We start from the raw sequence: 24940 nt of genomic DNA, 5'->3' as shown, positions 1-24940 counted from the left end.
TTTTTTGCATTGAGTTAACACATGTTCTTTTAGCTCTGAGAAGTTTATTCCCCACTTTCTGAAGGCTGTTTCTGTCAATTCATCAGATTCATTCTTCATCCATCTTTGATCCCTAGCTGGTAAGGAGTTTTGATCCCTTGGAGAAGGAGAGACGTTTTGGTTTTTGGCGTTTTCATTCTTTTTGCTGGTTTCTTCCCATCTTAGTGGCCTTATATACCTGTGGTCTTTGTAGTTGGTGACTTTCATATGGGGTCTCTGAGTGGACATCCTTTTTGTTGATGTTGAAGCTATTTCTTTCGTTTTCTTAGTTTTGCTTCTAACAGGCCTGTCTGCTGCAGCACTGCTAGAAGTCCACTCCAGACCCTCCTTGCCTAGGGATCACCCATGGGGGCTGCAGAACAGTAAGGGTTGCTACTGGTTTCTTCTTCTGTTATCTTTGTCCCAGAAGGGTTCCCACCAGATGTCAGTCTGAGCTCTCATTTATGAGGTGTCTCTTTGGGTATACAGGGGTTGGGGAGCTGCTTGAGGAGATATTCTGTCCCTTATAGGAGCTCAAGTGCTGTGCTGGGAGCTCCGTTGTTCCATGCAGAGCTGCTGGGCTTGTACCTTTAAGTCTGCTGCAGCAGAACTCATAACCACCTCATTTCCCAGGTGCTCTGACCTAGGAAGTTTGGCTTTATTTATAAGTTTCTGATGTGCTGCTGCTTTTCTTCAGAGATGCTTTGCCCTGCATGGAAATAATCTAGTCAGAGTCTGCCAGCAGAGGCATTGCTGAGCTGCCGCAGGCTCTGCCCAGCTGCTGTGTGCACTGCCTCGGTATTGGCATACTGCCTTGGTAGTGGCAGATGTCCTTCCTCCCAACTGAGCTGTACCATCCTGGGTCCAGCTGCACTTGCTGTGAAAGTCTCAATCCAGAGCATTTCAGATTGCTTGTTTTGTGGGGTGGTACCCACTGAGCCAGATCACCTGGCTCCCTATCTCAGCCCCCTCCCTTTCAATTGAATGAGCGGCTCTGTCTCCCAGGCGTTCCAGGTGCCAGTTGAACTGGCTGCTCAGATTTGTATGAGTTTCTGTGCACCAACCCATGAACCAGCTGTTCTGAAAACTCGTGGTCCTTTTCGGCCCAGGAATCTTCTGTTCTGTGAGCAGTGAAAACTTGTTTGGAAGTGCAGTGAGCACTCACCCTCTGCGTCATTCTTGCTGGGAACTGCACTCCAGTGCTGTTCCTATTCGGCCATCTTTGACCCTCCTAGACATATTTCTTAAGGATATAAAAAAAAAATTTTTTTTTACAAAGTACAAAATACTATACACTCATTTATAATCCTACTTTACTTTCATACTTTGTAGTTACATAAATACCAATTTTTTTTCCTCGTTATCTCTGTTCTTTCATAAAGCTGCTTGTTTTTCTTTTACTAATATCTCTTTTTACATAAAAATGTCTGAATATTCATTATTGCAAATCCCTCTCATTTAATTTGCATTGTTTTGTAGTGTTACTTTCTTTTTTTTTTTTTTTTTTTTGAGACGGAGTTTTGCTCTAGTTACCCAGGCTGGAGTGCAATGGCGCAATCTCGGCTCACCGCAACCTCCGCCTCCTGGGCTCAGGCAATTCTCCTGCCTCAGCCTCCCAAGTAGCTGGGATTACAGGCACGCGCCACCATGCCCAGCTAATTTTTTGTATTTTTAGTAGAGATGGGGTTTCACCATGTTGACCTGGATGGTCTCAATCTCTTGACCTTGTGATCCACCCGCCTCGGCCTCCCAAAGTGCTGGGATTACAGGCGTGAGCCACCGCGCCTGGCCCTGTAGTGTTACTTTCTAATTCATCAGCTTCAGAATCACAATGGACAGTTCAATAAATATATTAAGGATTTTGATTGGAATTACATTAAAAGTATAAATCAGTTTGAAGAGAACTGACATCTTTACAACATTGCCCCTTCTATTCCAGAGATATTATCTGTCCCTCAGCTGATCCATGCTTTTCTTTTATCTTCCTGTGACCTTTGGTATGGTTTTTTTCATAGATGCCATGCTTTTTAGGTTGCTAGATCTTTTATATTTTTGTTGTTGTTATGAATCATTTATTTATATTTTTTTTTTTTCTGGCTGTAATTGTTACCTTTCTCTCTCGGAGAACATCTTAAACTAAGTGCAAGAAAGTAACAGGAAGTCTAGTTTCAGATCCATGGAATATCTGGGAATAGGTTATAGCCTCTAGATTCTGGCAATGGCCTACAGTTTTTACCAGCCTAATCTCTGTTACCCCCCAGCTATATATATATATATATATATATATATATATATTGAAGCTGCAGTTAACACCTGGTCCCCACAGACATCTCATTTTCTCCTTCTTCCACATTTGTTTCCATCCCAACCCCAACCTCTGCCCCAGGACTGTACCCATTCTCTGCCACTCAGTTCCATGCTGCCTCGCTCACTCATTTGTCCCACATGCAGGTGACTACCTCTTCTTCCAGACCTTCATGGCATTTTGTTTCTTTCTTGGGAGTTTTGTCATAGTTCACCTTTCATGATATATGAGTACACCTGTCTTACCCAAAAGTGTGCCAGAGTGGAAAGCAAATTGTAAAAGACTAAGCACTGTGACAGTGGGAAAGTAATTTAGATTGCTCTTTGACTCAGTTTCTAAACTTGTATAGGGATACTAAGTTAAGCCTTGCCCACCTCGTGAGACTTTGTGAAAGCTCTTCGAGTTGTGAGAAATGTGAATCTAAGAGGTAGTGACCGGGAGGTCACTTCCCCTCCTTGGTTTGGTGGTGCATGAAGGCAAGGCCTGACTTTCACGGTACTTCCACGCAGGTTTGGTTTAGCACAGAGTTATTCTCTCATAGACACTCACAGTTAGATTGAGTCAGAGGGTGGCCACTCTTGGCAAGTGGGAAATAACAGCCAAGTTCTAGTGGACTTTGCAATGTACAGAGAAGGATGGATTCCAGGTAGTAAAATTAGAAATTACACACAAATCTGGGGACCTCTTGTTACCTCTGACACTTACATTGGCCTGGAAAGAGTGTATTTATGTGGATGAAAAACAAAGCATCTGAAATTGAGAAAGTAGATGAAGTGATCCAATGGATGTTATAAAACAGTGCTACTATCTTTTCGTGTCTAATGTTCTGGGGGACATTTGAAAAACAGTAGTCTCTGGGCCACATCTCTTGAGTTTCTCATTCTATAGTTGGAGCCCAGGAACCTGCATTTTTCCAAACATCCCTGGTAATTCCTATCACAAGTTTGTGAATCATTGCACTAGAGCAGCAGGATTCTTAATAGTGATATGCAGGCCTTACTGAAAATCATTTTTTCTATGAAACGAGAGGCTAACAAACACATGTATAATCACACAAGCACATTTCCTAGAATAGACATTTCTGTGTTCCAGAATTTCGCTGAGTGTGTTCTTACTGATCTACAACATTAAAATACTTCTAGCATACAAATGTTTTCCCAGAAAGCAGATATAAAGGTGTTTCACTGGAAACTGTACATATTAGAGGCTAACAATTGTTATGATGTGAAATTTTTTTTTTCAGATTACGAAATTCTTTTTTATTTTTTATTGTGTTTTAGGTTTTGGGGTACATGTGCAGAACATGTAAGATAGTTGCATAGGTACACACGTGGCAGTGTGTTTTGCTGCCTTCCGCCCCTTCACCCACATTTGGCATTTCTCCCCATGCTATTCCTCCCCAGCTCCACCCCCCCGCTGTCCCTCCCCTATTTCCCCCAATAGACCTCAATGTGTAGTACTCCCTTCCCTGTGTCCATGTGTTCTCATTGTTCATCACCCACCTATGAGTGAGAATATGGAGTGTTTCATTTTCTGTTCTTGTGTCAGTTTGCTGAGATTGATGTTCTCCAGAATCATCAATGTCCCTACCAAGGGTAAGAACTCATCATTTTTGATTGCTGCATAATATTCCATGGTGTATATGTGCCACATTTTCCCAGACCAATCTATAATCGATGGGCATTTGGGTTGGTTCCAGGTCTTTGCTATTGTAAACAGTGCTGCAGTGAACATTCGTGTGCATGTGTCCTTATAGTAGAACGATTTATAGTCCTTTGGATGTATACCCAGTAATGGGATTGCTGGGTCAAATGGAATTTCTGTTTCTAGGCCCTTGAGGACTCGCCATTGCCACATGTCACACTTTCTTAATTATGAAAAATATTAGTACATGATCACAGAACTCTTACAAGACAGCATCATCTACATTAGATGCCTCACGCAGCAAATTAAATAGGTATTTCTCTCTAAGAATTTGTGTACTGAACACTTGCAGAAGGATAGGAAATTGATTCTGTCATTATAATAGGGTTTAATTATTCCTTTCCACAATTTTAAACATTATACAAAATACATGCTCATTGTAGTATGAAAGTACTGAAGAATATGAGTGAGTAGATAAAATCACTAATAATCCTGTTCTATATAGGCACCCAGAAGCATGTTCTAATGTTTTCTCTTTCTCTTACATATGTTTTTGTTATTGAGTTCCTGCTAGATATGCTGCTTTAGAAAGATTTTAAAATTCAGATTATATCATAGATGTTTTCATTTATGAAAAACTTTGTAAAAAATCCTTTGAATGGATGCATAATAGTTTGTTATATTGGAGGTACCATACTTTGATATGAATATCCTTACAAAGTCAGAACTATAAAACATGGAGAATTACATTGCCAGTGCATTAAGCATTTCAACTAAACACAGCTAATTAAATGAGACATTTATATCATGTGTACATTTTCCTTAGAACATGTACTTATTATTCCGGTGACATAAATCTTTTAAAGTAAACAGAGAAGGCAAACACGAGATGTAGCCTGTTTGTGCAGTAGAGGACAGAGTAAGACCAGAAGTATTATACCCAGAAATCACCACCCCAATTACCGTATTTTATTCTGCAGTGATGGAACAATCAAAGCTAATGAGCAATTTCTACTTTTCACTTATTTTGGTTTTTGCAGCATTTGGAATTGCTTATGCTCTTTGGCCTCCTGGCATCTTCTCTTTTGCTTCCTCCACACTGTTCTTCCCTGTTTCCTCCTTCGTTCCTCTCAGTCTCTACTACAAGTTTCACTTTTCCCATTTGTGCCTTGTTCTGATGCAATACTTTATCCTCTTTTCACTCTAAACTAGCTCCTGGCTGATTTCTTCTTGCTCCCATGTCTTCATCTCCCTCCTCAAGATGATGCCCTGTCAACTTACATTGTGTCATCAGTCTCACTTGAGACTCCTCTCACCTCCTACCATTCACTGTGGTCCTGGTTCAGATGCATGCTCTGCTGTGTGATCTTGGTTATCCTTCACTTGTTGGATCCCCCCAGTCACATGATCTCTGCTTGTATACATTGCACCATACATGTTTGCTGTGCTCTGACTCCCAAGAGACATGTTGCATATGTGGAGAGCGGTGGCAATGAGTGATTGACGAGTAACTGATTGGATCACTAACTGTTATGCATGAAAAATCCTCCCTTGCTAATTCCTATATAATCCTCATCTTTGCCCAGGATTTGGTAATGGTTCTCTGTAATACGTAGTCCAACTTTCACTTCCAGAGCACACATTTCTCGTTTTTTGTGTGTGTGTCATTATCTGTATTTAAGGTTACTCAAAAAGCAGCAATAATGATCTTATCTAATTACTAATCCTTTGGTGCTAATTTCTGAAACAATGTTAACAAATGTAATCATGAAATAAAGTAATATATATTTAATTATTTTTGAGTTTTTTCAATTCTTATATTAAACAGTATATTGAATTTAGGGACTAAAATGTAATTATAACAAAGCAATTCACTCTAAGGAAAGGGCATTTAATTGTTTCTAATACTGTAGGGTGTCCAATAACTAGTTGATAGGAGATCTCCAGTGTTTACTGTAGCAGTTCCTTTAAAAAAAAACTCATTAAATAACATGGCTTATGGAATAAATTCATCTAGTTCATGGAATGGTAGGTGCTGAGTGGAACTTATATTTTAGAAATCCTTTGAAGATCTTGAATGAGATAGACTCTCAGATTCTTAAACATAAAAATCAGAATATGAAAGACATCTTTTATTTTCTAGATTTACCTTCTTTAACGGTTTGACTAATTCTTATAGTAAAACTAGGGGAAATGAATGACGTTAAAGTCAGCCATTCCTTGCTAGGTTTGTTTTTCTTTCTTTTGGAAAATAATGATAATACTTCTGTGCAGTGCTGTGGTTTTTAAATTGCTTGTCTGCTAATTATAAGAAAAGCCAAGATATTGAAATTTGTGTAGATCTAATTACTCATACCCTCCTGTCCCACTGCAATTTATAGTGTGTCTTCAGGGTGTCAGTTGTCGATTTGGAGCTTCTGTCTCTGCTTTTTCTCAACAATTAGGTCTCATCTTCAACTAATGGAATTGAGTGATGTTTAGTTAGTAATATGGGGAATCTCTCTTCAGCTCTGCTTCATTAGAAGTTGGTATGAGACCTTGAGAAAGGTTTTCTGTTTGTTGTTAAGGGAAAGTGATATTAACTTATCCTGATACCCCCTTTTTGAACCATTTTTGTCTCACTGTCTTTTTACCCCTTGCCCCACACGAAGCTTTGACCATCTCCATCTCCCAGTCTGAATGTTGCCTTAAGCGAGATGCACAAAAAGTACTTGGTTTTACTTCTAAAATTGATGCACAGTTTATAATTTACTTATTTCCTCTCCCCACTTCACTCCTACATTAGGTTTTACTGCTGTTATTGTTGTCTCCAGTATTTCTATGTGGTAATGATCCTTGAGTCTTATTTTGCTGATCATCAATCTGTGGAAGAGAAAGACTGTTAAAAGAGGCTTCTTAACTCACACTTTCAGGAAGATGGAGTAGATGGAGTAGATGGACTTTTCCCTTTTTGTCCTGCTGAGTACAGCTAAAACCTGAACATTATATTAAAAGCATAAGAAGATTCTGAACAGTGGAGGGAAGAAGTCAGACTGAGGACCTTGGGACCTGATGAACAGCACAATGCTGGGATCTCTGAGCTTTCTGTTTCTCTTACTTATCTTGCATTGGGTGTTGAGAAGCTAACAACCTAGTTGCCAGTGGGCACAAACAAGAAAAGTACCCCCAAACCCTCCCCTTTCTGCAGAAGGACCACAAAAGGGACAGCTTACGATAACAGAAAACTTTTAGTCAATAACCACTCTGCTATAGTCAAAACTACAGAAGAAAACTGTAGCCATACTCACAAACCCCCAAGCAAAGGCTGAGTAGGGACCTTAGACTTTCAGTGTAACCCCTAACAGAATGGTAAGAAAGAAGGATGGGTGTGGAGCCAAGGGTTATATTTCCTCAGTGTGGTAATGCTATGCATTTCATGGTACCAGAGGAGAGCATCTCAGGTGCCTGGACTTCCACCTTACTTGGTGCTATCAGGGTGTCCCTTGTCCTCCCCACTGCGGTGATGTTAGAGGAGGCCTAACAGAGAATCAGGACTTTTCCCATCATCTAATTGGTAACAAGGGCCCTCCATACTCACAATGTCAGTAGAGGCGTATAAGGAGCAGTAACAGAACCCCTTCCACCCTGTCTTTATTACGGCAGCTTGGGCTGCCGTAATAAAACACCACAGATGCCAGGGCTTAGACGGCAGATGTCTATTTCCTCAAAGTTCTGGAGACTGGAAAGTTCAGGATCACACTGCTGGCCAGCTAAATTCTTAGTATGGCTTTCTTCCTGGCTTGTAAACAACTGCCTCCTCACTGCCATCCTCACATGGCAGAAAGAGAGAACAGACTCTCTGGTGTCTCTTCATAAGGAAATCGGTTTCATCACAAGTGGCCCATGCTTATAACCTCATCCAATCCTAATTAGTTCCCAAATGTCCTATCTCTAAATGCCATCTCATTAGAGTTTAATGCTTCAAGATATGAATCACTTAGGGAGGACACAAAAGATCAGTCTGTAATAACCTCCTATCCAGGAGAGGCATCAGCAGAGGCCCAGGGTACAGCTCGAACTTTCACCCAAACCTCTCTTGACACCCAAACAAGGAGTCAGCTTCCCACTCCCAGGTGTCAAGAGAGGCCAAGTGGGACTCCTAGATGTCCACCTGCCACCTGGCAGAAATGAGGGGCAGCACTCCTCTTGGATTCCTACTAGTGCAGTCTCAGAAGAGGCCTGATAAAATAGAAGGGCCTGATAAAGTAGAACTTCTCAGGTTACGAGAAGTAACATACACAATCTCATAACATGATACCCCTAAGGTCCAGGTTTCTTGCAAAAATCATTAATATCAACAAGAATGAATAATATCTCAACTTGAATAAGGAAAAACAAGAGACATCAACAAGATGACACAGATGTTAGAGATGTCTGAATAGCATTTTAAAACAAGTCATAAAAATGCAGTCAGTAAGTAATTACAAACATGCCGGAAATAAATGAGAAAGAAAAAAACACCATTTCATGAAAGCAATAGAAAGTCTCTGCACAGAAATAGAAGAGATAATGGAATACTGAATGGAAATTTTAGAATTGGAAAATACAGTAACTTCAGCTAAAAATCTTGATGATGTACTCAACAGCAGAACAGAGAGGACAGGAAAAGGAATCCATGAACTTGAAGATAGAAAAATAGAAAATACTTGATCTGAACAACAGAGACAATAGACTAAACAAACAAACAAAAACCTAAGAGCCTCAGAGACTTCTGGGACTACAATTAAATACTTAACATTTGTGTAGTCAATATCAAAGAAGAAGAAGAAGAAGAGGAAGAGGGTAGAGTTGAATTATTCAAAGAAATAATGTTTAAAGATTTTCTTTCTTTCTTTTTTTTTTTTTTTTTGAGATGCTGTTTCACTTTTGTTACCCATGCTGGAGTGCAATGGCGTGATCTCGGCTCACTGCAACCTCCACCTCCTGGGTTCAAGCAATTCTCCTGCCTCAGTCTCGCGAGTAGTTGGGACTACAGGTGTGCACCACCATGCCCAGCTAATTTTTGTATTTTCGGTAGAGGCGGGGTTTCACCTTGTTGACCAGGATGGTCTCAATCTCTTGACCTCGTGATCCACCTGCCTCGGCCTCCAAAAGTCCTGGGATTATAGGTGAGATTTTCTTAATATAGCATTTTAAAATACATAATCTTTCAAGAAATGAGTAAACCCCAAGATCAAATAAATGCACATCAAGAAACATAGTAGTTAAACTTCTAGAACTAAGGACGAAAAAAAAAAAATTCTAAAAGTAGCCAAAGAAAACAGTACCTGACATATAGGGATAAACAATTTGAGTGCCATCTGATTTCTCATTAGAAATCATAGTGACCACAAGAAGATGGCAAACATTTTTCATGAAGGGGAAATTCAGACATTCTCAGATGAAGGGAAACTAAGGGAATGTGTTTATACAGTACCTACCCTTATGGAACAGCTAAAGGAAGCATTCTATAAACAAATGATTAAAAAAAATGTTTTTTAAGATGAGAATTATCTTGGGACATTAGGAAGAAAAAAAGAATAACAGAAAGAACAGAAATGTAGAAAAATAAAACAGACTTTTATTTTCCTTTTGAGTTTTCTAAATTATTTTGGTTGATGCAAAAAGTATAACATTGTCAAATGTAGTTCACAATGATGTAGAGGAGATGTTTATGGCATTATACTTGGTATAGGGTAAGGAACTTAAAGAAAGGTAAGGTTTATGTACTTAAACTGGTAAATGTTTATACTAATGCACCATAAGTTTTGTGGATATAATGCAATAATGAAAGCAGCCACTAAAAAGCTATGCAAAGGGACATAAATATACCATAGATATGAGATATTTAAGTAACAGAAAAGCAAAAAAAGAAATCAGAGAAACAAAGACAATACAGAGAATACAAACAACAAACAAAAAGTAAATCGTCGACTTAAACCCCAGAATATCTATAATTATAATAAGTGTAAATGGTTTAAATAAACCCATGAAAAGACAGAGACAATAGAGAAAAGTCTATTTATCTATATTTTTGTACTTTTTGTCCTTCCTTCCTTCCTTCCTTCCTTCCTTCCTTCCTTCCTTCCTTCCTTCCTGGTAACCCCAAATACTTCCCACCTTTTTTCCCCCTTATTTCTATTTTTTGGTGTGCTTCTGTCAGCTATTCCTTAAAGGTAGGTATTACAGGAACACATTCTCTTAGGTTTTCTTCATTGGTAGGAGATTTATAGTAGATTTTAAAGAAATTGTGAATCAGCTATATGCTCTCTACAAGAAACTAACTTCAGGAAAATCAAGTATATTAAAAGCAGAGTATATAAAATATATGCCATGTAAACATGAATCAAAAGAATTAAGGATTGATTTTATTAATATCAGATAAAGTAGACTTCAGAGCAAAGAAAATAGAGACAAAGAAGGACATAATGAGAAAGGGTCAGTCTATGAGGAGGATATACCAGTTTTAAATATATTCAAACAACAAAGCTGTAAAATATGTGAAGTAAAAACAATAGAACTGAAAAGAGAAATATACAAATTCAAAATTACAAAATATACAAATTCAAATGAGAGAGATTTACCTCTCTCAACATTTGATACAATAACTAGACAGAAAATCAGCAAGCATTTGAACAACTCAGCTATATTATCAAACCAATAATCAGATAGACTATCTGGCAAAAACTGTCAACCACTAATATTAATGGAAATTTCAACCAAAACAACAGAATATATCTTCTCTTCAGCACTTCGTGAACCTATACCAAGATAGACATTATCATAGGCAATACAAGAAACCTGACCAAATTTAAAAGAAGTGAAACCACACAGAATGTGTTCTCCAACCACAGTGGCATCAAATTAGACATTAATAACAGAAAGATAACAGGAATATATCAAAACACTTGAAAACAAAGATCACATTTAAAAATAATTCATGGGTCAATGAAGAAGTCCCAAAATAAATTTTTAAAAATACTTTCCAAATTAAAATATGATATATTTATAGAACACAGCAAAAGCAGGGCTGAGAAGACAATTTATGCTTGTCTTCTCAAAAGATTTGAATAAAAAATTTCAAATCAATAGGTTCCCATATTAAGATACTAGAAAAACAAGAATAAAAGAAACAAGAAGCAAGCAAAAGTGGGAAAATAACAAAGATAAGAAGGAAAACAATGAAGTTGAAAACAAAAACAATAGAGAAAATCTGTGATTTAAAAGGTAATTTTTTAAGAAGATCAGTAAAATGAACAAATCTCTAATAGGACTGACAACAAAAAGAGAGAAGACATGAGTTATCAATATTTACTGCAGATACCTAAAGGAAAATAATATATACTGTGAACAACTCTACACACATAAATTTGACTTAGGTGAAAAGGACCGATTCTCCAACAAAGCACAAACTACTGCAACTTATTCAATAGGAAATAAATAATTTGGAGAGCTCTTTAACTATCATAGAAATTGAACTCATAATTTTAAACCTTACTAAAAAAAAGGCACAGATAATTTAACTGGAGAATTGCATCAAACTAAAAAAATAAAATAAAATAAAATTCTGTCCAGTGTCTTCTAAATAATACAGTGGAATGCTTTGCAATTTTATGAAGTCAGTATTACTTTGATACTGAAACTAAAAAAAAAAAAACAAACAAGCAAACTACAGACTAATATTTCTCATAAATATAAACAAGTAACCATTAACCAGTTATTAGCAAATAGAATTTAGCTATTTATAATGTAGCAAATATAATTCAGCTAAATAGAATAGAATATATATTAAAAAGAATTGCACACTGCATTCACATGGAATCAGTTCCACTTATGCAAGTCATGTTCAGTATTCAGAAATTAAGCAATGCAATCAAACATAACTGATGATCTAAAGAAGAAAAATTATGATCATATCAATTAATGCAGAAGAATTATTTGACTGAATTCAATGCCCATTCCTGATACTTTCAAAAATATCAGAAACCATCTTAACTTGATAGGTAGCTTATACGGAAAGCTAACATTATACTTCATGGTAGAATACTGAATGCTTTTTCCTAAGCTTGGAAACAAGGCAAGAATGTGCACTGTCATTACTTTATTCAACATAAGTTGAGTTCTAGCCAACCCTAAAATGTAAGAAAAGAAAAGACATGCAGATAAGAAAGGAATTAAGTAGCTGTTTCTGTTTGCAATTGATATGATTGCCTACCTAGAAAATCTAGGGAATCTACCCAAAAAAAGCCTTATAGAATAAGTTCAGCAAGGTCAACATACAAAAATCAATTGCATTCCTATACAATAAGAGTAAGTGTGGAAATTGATAAAGAATACAATATTTTTTAATGTTGCTTTAAAAAACACTTAGGTATATAACAAACCACTGCTCAAGGAAATAAGGGAGGACACAAACAAATGGAAAAACATTCCATGCTTATGGTTAGGAAGAATCAATATCATGAAAATGGCCATACTGCCCAATGTAATCTATAGATTCAATGCTACCCCCATTAAGCTACCATTTACTTTCTTCACAGAATTGGAGAAAAACACCTTAAATTTCATATGGAACCAAAAAAGAGCCCCCACATAGCCAAGACGATTCTAAGCAAAACAAAACAAAACAAAATGAAAAAACAAAGCTGGAGGCATTGTACTACCTGACTTCAAACTATACTACAAGGCTACAGTAATCAAAACAGTATAGTACTGGTACCAAAACAGATATATAGACAAATGGAACAGAACAGAGGCCTCAGAAATAATGCCATACACCTACAACCATCCGATCTTGGACAAACCTCACAAAAACAAGCAATGGGGAAAGGATTCCCTATTTAATAAATGGTATTGGGAAAATTGGCCAGCCATATTCAGAAAGCTGAAACTGAATCCCTTCCTTATATCTTACACAAAAGTTAAGATGAATTAAAGATTTAAATGTAAGACCTAAAAACATAAAAACCCTAGAAGAAAACCTAGGCAATACCATTCAGGACATAGACATGGGCAAAAACTTCATGACTAAAACACTAAAAGCAATGGCAAAAAAAGCCAAAATAGACAAATGGAATCTAATCAAACTAAAGAGTTTCTGCACAGCAAAAGAAACTATCATCATTGTGAACAGGCAACCTACAGAATAGGGGAAAATTTTTGCAGTCTACCCATCTGACAAAGGGCTAATATCCACAATCTACAAAGAACTTAAACAAATTTACAGGAAAAAAACCAAAAACATGAGAAAGTAGGTGAAAGATATGAACAGACATTTCTCAAAAGGAGCAATTTATGCAGCCAACAAACATGAAAAAAAGCTCATCATCACTGGTTATTATTAGAGAAATGCAAATTAAAACCACATTGAGATACCACTTCATGCCAGTTAGAATGGAGATCATTAAAAAGTCAGGAGACAACAGATGCTGGAGAGGATGTGGAAAAATAGGAATGCTTTTATACTGTTGGTGGGAGTGTAATAAATTAGTTCAGCCATTGTGGAAGACAGTGTAGCAATTTCTTAAGGATCTTGAACTACAAATACTATTTGATCCAGCAATTCCATTACTGGGTATATACCCACAGAATTATAAATCGTTCTATTATAAAGACACATGCACACATGTATTTATTGCAGCACTGTTGATGATAGAGAAGACTCGGAACCAACCCAAATGCCCATCAATGCTAGACTGGATAAAGAAAATGCATACCATGGAATACTATACAGTCATAAAAAAGATGAGTTCATATCCTTTGCAGGGACATTGATGAAGCTGGAAACCATCATTCTCAGCAAACTGACACAAGAATAGAAAATCAAATGTTGCATGTTCTTACTCATAAGTGGGAGCTGAACAATGAGAACACGTGGACACAGGGAGGGGAACATCACACACTGGGGACTGCTGGGGGTGAGGGACTAGGGAACGGGGATAGCATTAGGAGAAATACCTAATGTTGATGACAGGGTGATAGATACAGCCAACCACCATGGCACATGTATATCTATGTAACAAACCTGCATGTTCTGCACATGTACTTCAGAACTTAAAGTACAATAAAAAAAATTTTCAAAAAACCCACTTAGGTATAAATCCAACAAAACATGTACAGCACTTGATGTTGAAAAATACAATATACTGATGAGAGAAATCAAAGTGCTAAATCTATGGGTAATATGCAATGTCCATGTAAGTAAGTTTTTCCCAAATGTATGCTTTCATGTAATTAATATCAAAATCCTAGTAAGACTTTGTGTAGGTACAGAAAAGATTGTTCTATCTGGGAGTGGTCACACATGCCTATAGTCCCAGCTACTTGGAAGCGTGAGGCAGGTGGATTGCTTGATTCCAGAAGTTGAGGTTGTAATGAGCTATGATCATGCTCTGGCACCCTAGCCTATGTGATAGAGTGAGACCCTGTCTCAAAAAAAAAAAACCAAAATATAAAAGATTATTCTAAAATTTATGTGGTTAAGCATAAGAGTTGAAATTTTGAAAGAGAAGGGTAAGGTACAAGGGTTCACCCTAATCAAGCTGAATACTTACAATATAGGCAATGTAATAAAATCTGTGGTTTATTGTAGGGATAGACACGTGGATCGATGGAACAGGATGGGGAACCCAGAAACAGGCCCATACAAGTACAGCCAAGTGATTTTTGACAATAGCATAAAAGCAATTCAATAGAGGAAGAATAGTCTTTTCAACAAATTATACTAGAATGGTTAGACATTCATAAGCAAAAAAGAAAAAATATATCTTGACCTAGACCCTACTCTTTATACAAAAATGTACTTAAAATGTGTTTGATTAAGTGTGAAATGTAAAACTATTAAACTTTCAGAAGAGTAAACCTCTGGGGTTTAGAACTTAGTGAAGTGTTCTTAGACATGATACCAGAACACAGTCCATAAATGTAACAATTCAGTAAGTTAGAATTTCTTAAAATTTAAAACATCTGCTCTGCAAGGGGATGAGAAGACAAGCTATAGATGGTAATAAACTATTTGCAAGCTACATATTTGAGAAAGTTTCCATATCTGGAATGCATAAAGAATTCTCAAAATTGTACAATTAAAACATCTAATTATAAAATGGGCAAAAGATGTGAGACATCTTACTATTTTACATTTTCTTGTGGAAGTAAATTAATTTCTTTTAAACAAAACTGTCTTTGTCAACTCATTTCTTGGAAATGATGATGGAAGTGTATCTTCATGGCCTCTGCAGAGATTTTAGCTGGACTCTCTATACTGGAGGTGAGGGCCAGATAGCATTCATCACTCTCATCTGCTTAGTGTTTTGCCCAACACTACTTCATTCATACCTGCTTCTGGAACATTTTCTCGTACGCTGAACTCCACTACAGAAGCTGTTCTTTCTCTGTTATTCCTGAATTAGCAGTGATGAGATGCCTCATGACCCGAGAGACCTGGCCTTGGTTGTTCCCCATGATAAACTAGTATTGGAGATCACATAGTTTATTGTTTCACTTGCCATTGACTAGAAAATAAATTACAAAGACTAGATGGTTCAAGTTCAGCATTTTTACCCATAGTACTCCTCAACTTCTGCCTGTTTTACAAAAGAGGATCTGTAGATGACAAATAAATACAGTGAAAAAGACATTCAGCACCACTAGCCATTAAGGAAATGTAGATTAAAATCAGATTGAGAGATCACTAGCCATTAAAACAGCTAAAATAAAAGGTAGTGACAGTAGCAAATACGAAGATCCAAAGAAATTGGATCTTTCATGCATTGCTTGTGGAGATATAAATTGGTGCAGCTAGAAAATATTGTAAAATAGTTTTTAGTAGTTTCTTTAAAACCTAAATGTATCCTGATGATATGACTTATTATAGCAATTGCATTCCTGAACGTTTATCCCAGTTAAATGAAACCTGTGTCTACACAAAGTATGCTTCTGGGTATTCTAGAAGTGTTCACTGTAATGGCCACAAATTGGAAATAACCCATATATTCTTCAGTGAGTGTATAATTTTACAAAGGGTGGTACATTCATATCATAGAACACTATTCTGCCTCATAGAGTGAGCCATTCATGATGCTACACTTGGATGAATGAGTCTCAGAGGAATTATATTGAATGTAAAAAAGCCTGACTTGAAAGGTCACATGTTGTATGATTACATTTATATAATATTCTCAAAATGACAAAATTATATACTTGAACTAATTAGTGGATGCCAGGTTGGGATGAATGGAAGGGTTGGATGTGTCTATAAGAGAGTAGCATGGGGGAGGTGTGTATGGTAATGCATAGTTTTGTGGCAGTGCTGTGGTTGTGGTGAAGTCAGCTACATGTGATAAAGTGACAGCTATACTCACACATTGCACTAATTTCAATTTCTTGGTTTTTCATTGCATTGTATTTCCTTAAGCAGTATCCATTAGGAAAATCAGGGTAAAGAGTGCATGGTTTTCTCTGTTCTATTTTTCCAATTTGCTATGAATCTCTAATTATTTCAAAGTAAAATACTGTTTTTTTTTTTTTAAAAAAAAAGAGTGTTTCTCCATTGTCCTCCAAAAATATCTGTCATTGGCTTCCCAAGATGTTTGATTTTTTTTCTTATTTTATTGTGTTACTGTTTTGTGTTTGTTTGCATCAACAAACATTTTCCTATTTTTATTTTAAGACAGAGTCTCGCTCTATCACCAGGCTGGAGTACAATAATGCGATCTTGGCTCACTGCAACATCCACCTCCTGGGTTCAAGTGATTCTGCTGCCTCACCCTCCCGAGTAGCTTGGACTACAGGCTCACACCACCACACCCAGCTGGTTTTTGTATTTTTAGTAGAGACAGAGTTTCACCACGTTAACCAGGATGGTCTCGATCTCTTGACCTTGTGATCCACCCACCTCAGCCTCCCAAAGTGCTGAGATTACAGGTGTGAGACACCATGCCCAGCCTTCTATTTTTATATTTATTTCTCCACATTTTTGTTTATTTTTAATTTTTTAAATTTCAATAGTTTTTGGAGTACAAGTGGCTATTGGTTATATGGATGAATTATATATGAAGTCTGAGATTTTAGTGTACCTATCACCTGAGTAGTGTACATTGTACCCAGTATGCAGTTTTTTATTCCTCCCCTTTTTGAGTTTCCATAGTTCATTACATTGCTTTGTATGCCTTTGGGTATCCACAGCTTAGCTCCCACTTATAACTGAGAGCATGTGGTGTTTAGTTTTCCATTCCTGAGTTATTTCACTTAGAATAATGGCCTACAGCTCCAACCAAGTTTCTGCAAAAGACAATATTTTGTTCTTTTTTTGTGGATGCATAGTATTCCATAGTGTATATTTATCACATTTTCTTTATACACTCATTGTTCAGTGGACACTTAGGTTGAGGATCAATGCCAATATTGATTTTTCTTTTTTACTATTTAATAATAGCCATTCTTGCAGGAGTGAGGTGGAATCTCATTGTAGTTTTAATTTGCATTTCCATGATGATTAGTGATGGTAAGCATTTTTTCATATGTCTCTTGGCCACTTACATATCTTTTTTTGAGAAATGTCTATTAATGATTTTTGTCCACTGTTTGATGATGATACTTGTGTTTTTCTTACTGATTTATTTGAATTTTTTTTTTGTATTTTCGGGACATTGGTGCTTTGCCAGATGCATAATTTGCAAATATTTTTTCCCATTCTGTGGGTTATGTTTACTCTGATGATTGTTTCTTTTGTGGTACAGAAGCTTTTTGGTTTAATTAGGTCCTATTTACTTATTTTCATTTTGTTGCATTTGCTTTTGAGATCTCAGTCATGAATTCTTTGCCTAGGCCAGTGTCCAGAAGAGTTTTTCCTAGGATATCTAATAGAGTTTTTATGGTTTCAGGTCTTAGATTTAATTCTTTCTCCATCTTCAGTTGATTTTTGTATAAGGTAAGAGACAGGGATTCAGTTTCATTCTTCTACATGTGGCAAGCTGGTTTCCCCAATACCATTATTAAATAGGGTGCTTTCTCCAATTTATGTTTTTGAGTGCTTTGTCAAAGATCAGTTGGTTGTAAGTATTTTGCTTTATTTCTAGGCTCTCTATTCTGCTCCATTGGTCTCTGTGTCTACTTTTTATTAATACCATGCTGTTTTAGTAACTGTAGTTCTGTAGTATAATTTGAAGTCAGATAACATGATGCTTCCAGAATTGTTCTTTTTGCTTAGGATTGCTTTGGCTATTGGGGCTCTGTTTTGGTTCCATATGAATTTTAGTATTTTTTTCTAATTTTGTTAAAAATGAGGTTGGTATTTTGATAGGAATTGCATTGAATTTGTAGATTGGTTTGGGAAGTATGGTTGTTTTCATGATACTGGTTTTTCCAATCCATGAGCATGGGATGTGTTTCCATTTGTTTGTCATCTATGATTTCGTGCAGCAGTGGTTCATAGTTTTCCCTGTAGAGACTTTTCACCTGCTTGGTTAACTATATTCCTAGGTATTTTATTTTATTTTTTTTATTTTTTCAGCTTTTGTAAAAGGGATTGAGTTTGTGATTTGATTCTCAGCTTGGTGGTTGTTGGTATATAACAGTGCTAATTGGTATACATTGATTTTTGTGACCTGAAACTTTACTGAATTTATTTATCAAATCAAGGAGTCTTTTAGAGGAGTCTTTAGGGTTTTCTAGTTATGTGACCATATCATTGGCAGGCAGCAGTAGTTTGACTCTCTCTTTTCCAATTTGGGTATCTTTTCTTTTTCTCTTGCCTGGTTGCTCTGAATAGGACTTCCAGTACTGTGTTGAATAGAAGTGGTGAAAGTGGGCTTCCTTGCTTTATTCCATTTCTTAGGAGAAATACTTTCATCTTTGTGCCATTCATGATGCGACATTCATGATGTTGGATGTGGGTTTGCCACATATGGTTGAGGTAAATCCCTTCAATGCCTAATTTGTTAAGCGTTTTTATAATAAAGGGATGCTAGATTTTATCTAATGTCTTTTCTGCATCTATTGAAATGATCATATGGTTTTTGTTTTTAATTTTGTTTATGTGATATATCACATTTACTGATTCATGTATGTTAAACCTCCTTGCATTTCTGGAATGAAACCCACTTGAGCATGTTATACTTTTTTGACATGCTGTTGGATTCAGTTAGCTGATATTTTGTTGAGGATTTTTACATCTATGTTCATCAAGGATATTGGTCTGTAGTTTTTGTTGTTGTTGTTGTTGTTGTTGTTATGTTATTTCCTGGCTTTGTATCAGGATGATACTGGCTTCATAGAATGAGTTAGGGAGGATTTTCTCTTTCTCAGTCTTTTGGAATAGTTTCAGTAGGATTGGCACAAATTCTTTGAATGTCTAGCAGAATTCAGCCATGAATCCATCTAGTCCTAAGCTTTTTCATTGGCATTTTAAAAAAAATTACTGATTCAGTCTCGTTGCTTGTTATTGGTCTGTTTAGGGTTTCTATTTCTTCTTGATTTAATCTAGGAGGATTGTATGTTTCCAGGAATTTATTCATTTCCTCTAGATTTTATAATTTGTGTGCACAGAGGTGCTTATAGTAGTCTCAAATGATCTTCTGTATTTCTATGCTGTAATATCTCTAATTTTATTTTAATATCTGTATAATATGCTGTAATATCTATAATTTTATTATAATTCTATGTCATAATATCTCTAATTTTATTTCTAATAGTTTATTTCAATTTTTTCTTCTATTGATTAATCTAGCTTATTATCTATAAATTTTGTTTGTCTTTTCAAAGAGCAAGCTTTGATTGATATTTTGTGTGTTCTTTCTTGTTTCAACTATATTTCATTTCATTCTGCTCTTGATCTTTGTTATTTATTTTCTTCTGCTAACTTTGAGTTTAGTTTGTTCTTGTTTCTCCGGTTCCCTTAGATGTGACATTAGGTTGTCAGTTTGTCATCTTTCAGACTTTTTTTGTGGAGGCATTTTATGCTATAAACTTTCCTCTTAGCATTACTTTTGGTGTATTCAAGAGATTTCGATAACCTGAGTCAATATTATCTATTTCAAAGGTGTTTTTTTCTTCTGAGACAGGATCTCACTCTGTCACCCAGACTGGAGTGTAGTGGTATGATCTTAGCTCACCACAACCTCAGCCTCCTAGGCTCAAGTGATTCTCCTGCCTCAGCCTCCGGAGTAGCTGGGATTAGAGGCACATGCCACCACACCCAGCTAGTATTTGTATTTCTAGTAAAGACAGGGTTTCACCATGTTGACCAGGCTGGTCTCGAACTGACCTCGTGATCCACCTGCCTCAGCCTCCCAAAGTATTGGGAATACAGGCATGAGCTCCGCACCCAGCCAGAACTTTTAAATTTCTGTCTTGATTTCACTGTTAACCCAAAAATCATTCAGGAGCAGATTGTTTAATTTATGTGTGTTTGTAGTTTTGAAGGTTCCTTTTGTAGTGGATTTCTCATTTTATTATATTCTGATTTGAGGAAATATTTGATGTTATTTTGATTTTTAAAACATTTATTAAGACTTGTTTTATAATCCATCATATGGTCTATCTTGGAGAGTGCTCCATGTGCTGATGAGAAGAATGTATATCTACAGTTCTTGGGTAGAATGTTCTGTAAATATCTGTTACATCCATTTGTTCCAGAGTAGTTTAAGTCTATTGTTTCTTTGTTGACTTTCTGTCGTGATTTTCTGTCTAGTCCTGTCAGTAGAGAGTTGAAGTCTCCCACTGTCATCGTGTTTCTGTCTATCTCATTTCTTAGATCTAATAGTAAATGTTTTATGAATCTGTGAGCTTTAGTGTTAAATGCATATAAATTTAGGATTGTAATATCTTCTTGTTGGATTGATCCTCTTATCATTACATAATGTCCCTCTTTGTCTCTTCTTTCTTTTTTCTTTTTGTTACTTTAAAGTCCATTTTACGAGATGTAAGAATAGCTACTTCTGCTTTCATTTGGTTTCCATTTGCATGAAATATCTTTTTTTTTTTTTTGAGACAGAGTTTCGCTCTTGTTACCCAGGCTGGAGTGCAATGGCGCGATCTTGGCTCACCGCAACCTCCACCTCCTGGGTTCAGGCAATTCTCCTGCCTCAGCCTCCTGAGTAGCTAGGATTACAGGCACGTGACACCATGCCCAGCTAATTTTTTGTATTTTTAGTAGAGACGGGGTTTCACCATGTTGACCAGGATGGTCTTGATCTCTTGACCTTGTGATCCACCCGCCTCAGCCTCCCAAAGTGCTGGGATTATAGGCTTGAGCCACCACGCCTGGCAGAAATATCTTTTTCCATCCCTTTATCTTGAGTATATGTGAATCTTCAGGTATTAGTCTCTCATTGCGATAAAAAAATACCTGACACTGAGTAATTTATTTTTTTAAAAAAAGTCGTTTAGTTAGCTCATGATACTCTAGGCTGAACAGGAAGCATGATGCTGCTGGGCTTCTGGGAGGCCTCAGGAAACTTAAAGTCATGGTGGAAGGCAAAGCAGGAGCAGGCACATCTTACATGGCAGCAATGGGAGCTAGAGAGAGGGGGGAGATGCCACACACTTTAAAATGACCAGGTCTCATGAGAACTCACTCACTATCACAAGGACAGTACCAAGAGGGGTGGTGCTAAACCATTCATGAGAAACCCACCTCCATGATCCAGTTACCTTCCATCAGGCCCTCTCTTCAACATTGAAAATTACAGTTTGACATGAGATTTGGGCAGGGACACGTATCCAAATTATATCACCTTATATGTTAAACGAGTCTCTTGAAGACATTAGTTATTTGGTTTATGTTTTCTATCCATTCTGCCAATTTGTATCTTTTAAATGGAGCATTTAGGCCATTTACATTTAGTGTTAATCTTTAAGTGAAGCAGTTAGGCCATTTATATTCCATATTAGTACTATGTTCATGATACTATTCCAGCTGCCATGTTAATTGTTGCTTGGATACATTGTGTTACTATTTTACAGACCCTATTGCTTTAATGCTTTCAAGAGGTTCTATTATGGTGCATCCCAACCTGTTGTTTCAGAATTTAGAACTCCTTTTAGCATTTATTGTAGAGGTGACCTGGTAGTGACAAATTCTCTCAGCATTTGTTTATCTGAAAATTACTTTATTTCTCCTTCATTTATGAAACTTTGTTCTGCTGGATACAAAATTATTGGCTGACAGTTATTCTGTTTAAGGAGCCTCAAGATAGGACTGAAAATCCTTGTGGCTTGTAAGATTTCTCCTAAAAAGTCTGCTGATAGCCTAGTAGGTTTTCCTTTACAGGTTATCTTCTGCTTTTGTCACACTGCTCTTAGAATTCTTTCCTTCATGTTGACTTTAGATAGCCTGAAGACTGTATGCCTTGGTGAAGTCCTTTTTGTGGTGAATCTCCCTGGATTTCTTTGAGCTTCTTGTATTTGGCTATCTGAATCTCTAGCAAGGCCAGGGAAGTGTTCTTCGGTTATTTTCTTAAATAAGCTTTTTGCCTTCTCTTCTCCCCCAGGATCACTAATAACTCTTAGATTTGGGAATTTTATGTAATCCTGTATTTCTTGAAGACTGTTCATTTCTTTTGATTCTTTTTTTCTTTATATTGTCTCATTGGATTAATTCAAAAGCCTTTTTTCTGAGCTCTGAAATTCTTTCATCTATTTGTTTTAGTCTGTTGTTAAAACTTTCTACTGCATTTTGTAATTCCCTAAATATGTCTTTCATTTCCAGAAGTTCTGATTTTTTTAAAGTATCTATCTCTTTGGAAAATGTTTCATTCATATGCTGAATTGTTTTTTATTTCTTTATGTTGGCTATCATCTTTCTCTTTTATCTCCTTGAGTGCTTAATAATCAGCCTTTTGAATTCTTTATCTGGTATATCAAAGATTTCACCTTGCTTTGGATCTATTTCTGGAGAGCTAGTATGATCTTTTGGGGGGTTTTATAGAACCTTGTTGAATCATATTACCAGAATTATTTTTCTGGTTTCTTCTCATTTGAGTAGACTATTTATTGTACTTATTATTGTTGTTTTGAAACAGAGTCTCACTCTGCTGCCCTGGCTGGAGTGCAGTGGCACGATCTCGGCTCACTGAAATTTCTGCCTCCCAAGTTCAAGTGGTTCTCCTGCCTCAGCCGCCTGAGTAGCTGGGATTACAGGCACCCACTACCACACCTGGCTAAGTGTCCCTGAGAGTAGGAGACCCTGAGAGCCAGAATACTGTGAATGCTGCTGCTCCCCTGAGTCTGGCCACACATTAGGGCTGCCACATTCCAGACTGGATGTTGGAGAATGTCTGCAAGGGATCCAGTAATATGACCAATTTTAGTAGAGACAGGGTTTCACCATGCTTGTCAGGCTGGTCTTGAACTCCTGACATGAAGCAAGTTGCCTGTCTTGGCCCCCCAAAGTGCTGGGATTACAGTGCCTGGCCTCCAATTATTCTTGAGCCACTGTGAGCCACTGTGCCTGGCCTCCAGTTATTCTTGAATTTATTTTTTAGTTGACTGTATTTTTTTTTTACCTTTTCTCCTCCTTAAGGATGTGACTTTATAGTTTATTATAGCCTAATTTGACTCTTGGTGCTTTCAGGGGTGAAGACTGTGTGAGTTCCTGGGTTATAGAGAGTCTTTGTCTGATGGTTTTCTCAGATACTGATTGTATTAGCAATGTGGTTGGTGTATGAGCAAGTTCACTGTTTCCTATATGGTTGAAATGGCTGCGGTCTCTTTAAACTTACCTTATTCTTCTATGCTGTGAACTTTTAAATTTTTTTTTCCCCCAATATTTTATTTACTGGTTTGAATAGTTCAGGCTTCAGGCCAGAACGGAAGTGTCTTTGGGTAGAAACCAGTTGTGGCTAAAGCAGATGGATAAATGCAATATGCAGTTGTGGGCAGAGGTCCCAGCCTTGATAGAGATGGCTGGGGCAGCTTTGAGAGTTACACTGAGGTCTTACCAGGAGAAGGGTTAGAGCCACCTTAGCTCCCCTGACAGACCAGCAGGAAAGTGGCGTACCTCTGAGACACAGTCCTGACCCAGTGTTCCAGCTATTCAGATCAGAAAGACATCTCTTTTTATCTTCAGCAATGTTGATATTCCAAGTAGGGAGGAATTCTGACTCTACTTCTCATGTAAGCCTGAGCCTAGAGGGTCCTTCTCCTATGAGGATGCAGTCATCCTGAAGTGTTCCAAAAAGAGTCTCTGTAGGTGCAGCCACACTGAGCTTCCATGGGAGAATCATAAGTTGTATCTGGTCTGTGATGGTGGATGAAGGGGAAAGGAAGTCCAAGACCCTTCCTAAGCACCAGGGCTGCCTATCTGTTGGGATAGAGCTACAAACTTTCCCTGCTGAGCCCAACACTGCAACAGTGCCTCTGCTGACAAACTTCCCACCAAGTGGGAATATCTGGGACTCAAGCCCTGTCATTCACATTCTTTTGTCTCATGGTGTGCTCCTGATATGGTGCACTCCTCCATCTCCTGGCAGTAGGAGTCCCTGAGAACCAGAATACTGTGAATGCTGCTGCTCCCCTGAGTCTGGCCACACATTAGGGCTGCCACATTCCAGTCTGGATGTCGGAGAATGTCTGCAAGGGATCCAGTAATGTGACCAATCCTCAAGTGTCCCAGTAGTGGGTACCAGCACCTGCCATGATGGGGGTCACAGGGCAGTGACTTAGACTCAGATTCCTTGTTTATAAATAGTTTAGTATATAGGCTTTCTCCAATGCTGGTTGTAGTAGTAATGAACTGGTCATATGGACAGACTCAGGACCTCCTAGTTAGCCAGAGTGGTATAGGCAGTGATGATAGATGTGGTCATGCACAGGAGCACTAGCTGCAGTAGTAGCTAGCAGTGGGATTTGTGCTTGCCTTGTGTTATTCAGGTAAGGTACTTTTAGTTTCTCAGGCAATGGGTGGAGCCATAGGGCTCCCAGACATTTCTTTCCTTTGTGTTAAGTTACCGGGACAGG

General features: G+C 37.4%; 1 protein-coding gene across 1 annotated transcript in view; it reads left to right on the top strand.

Annotated features, from left to right (window-relative positions):
• SDK1 (sidekick cell adhesion molecule 1) overlaps positions 1 to 24940 on the top strand; it is a 1001700-nt gene that overhangs the window by 434698 nt on the left and 542062 nt on the right. The window lies entirely within an intron of this gene.

The sequence above is a fragment of the Callithrix jacchus genome, chromosome 2 (genome assembly GCF_049354715.1).
Source record: "Callithrix jacchus isolate 240 chromosome 2, calJac240_pri, whole genome shotgun sequence".
NCBI lineage: Eukaryota > Metazoa > Chordata > Mammalia > Primates > Cebidae > Callithrix > Callithrix jacchus.
This window is presented reverse-complemented; position numbering and strand designations above follow the sequence as displayed.